This window comes from Gavialis gangeticus, unplaced genomic scaffold (assembly GCF_001723915.1).
Source record: "Gavialis gangeticus isolate Ggan-Ray unplaced genomic scaffold, GavGan_comp1, whole genome shotgun sequence".
NCBI lineage: Eukaryota > Metazoa > Chordata > Crocodylia > Gavialidae > Gavialis > Gavialis gangeticus.
Genome location: NW_017728991.1, coordinates 1,505,494 through 1,506,354, shown reverse-complemented (window position 1 = coordinate 1,506,354; position 861 = coordinate 1,505,494). Strand labels below are relative to the sequence as shown.

At 52.3% G+C, this 861-nt stretch overlaps 1 protein-coding gene across 1 annotated transcript in view; it reads right to left on the bottom strand.

The window, feature by feature from the left end:
• The window catches only part of BAHCC1 (BAH domain and coiled-coil containing 1), a 93,095-nt gene that overhangs the window by 83,335 nt on the left and 8,899 nt on the right, over positions 1 to 861 (bottom strand).

The window sequence follows — 861 nt, the reverse complement described above, 5'->3', positions numbered from 1 at the left end:
CCTCGCCGAGCCCAGCCGCGCCCGCCTGCCCGGGGCTTGCGACCGGCCCTGGGCTCTCCCCGGCGCTGCCCGCGTTTCGGGGACCAGTTTGCCGGAGCCATGAACAGCAGCAGCCACAAAAAAGCCCGTCTCCTGCCTTCCCTTTCCCAGCAGATCCGCGCGGCTCCTTCCAACATGTCCCCTCTCCTCTCTCCCGCTCCGCTTGATTTCTACTCTTATTCCTTTTCAACCCGGGCGTCCTCCAACCCACCCCCGGCGCTCAGACGTGGGGAAAAAACCCCCCCACGTCTGCAGCCAAGGGAAATGCGAGATATTAGCCCCACGAAAGAGTTGGGGGGGGAAATATCACGTTTACCCAAAGCTCCCGGTCTGCCTCTGTCCTCGGAGCAACGCGGCGACAACCCGGAGCCCTCAAAAGCATCAGTCATTTCGAGACGCCGAAAAAAGCTGCAATTTTGACACCCCCCAAAAACCATCTGCAATTTTGACACCCCCCAAAAATACATCTGTAATTTTGACAGCCAGAAAAAACATCTGTAATTTTTTTGTACGTCTGTAAAACATTTTTACAGATGTTTTTTAACCCCGGGGAAAAAAAAAATCTGAGCAGCGGCGGCCGGGGGGAAACACCCCGGATTGAAAGGGAATAAAATGAAATCTTAATTATTAAAAAAATAAAATCACAGGAGGAATAAAATCCAAACGTATTCATTTAAAAAAAAACAAAAACCAACCCACACAAATAAAGGTAAAGAAAAAACAATCGGACGCATCTATCTCCCCGCTGCCCTTGAGAGGGAAACTGAGAGCCGCTCGGTCCTTTCCCCCGGCAGAAGTGGCGGCTCGCGGGGTGGGAAAAAG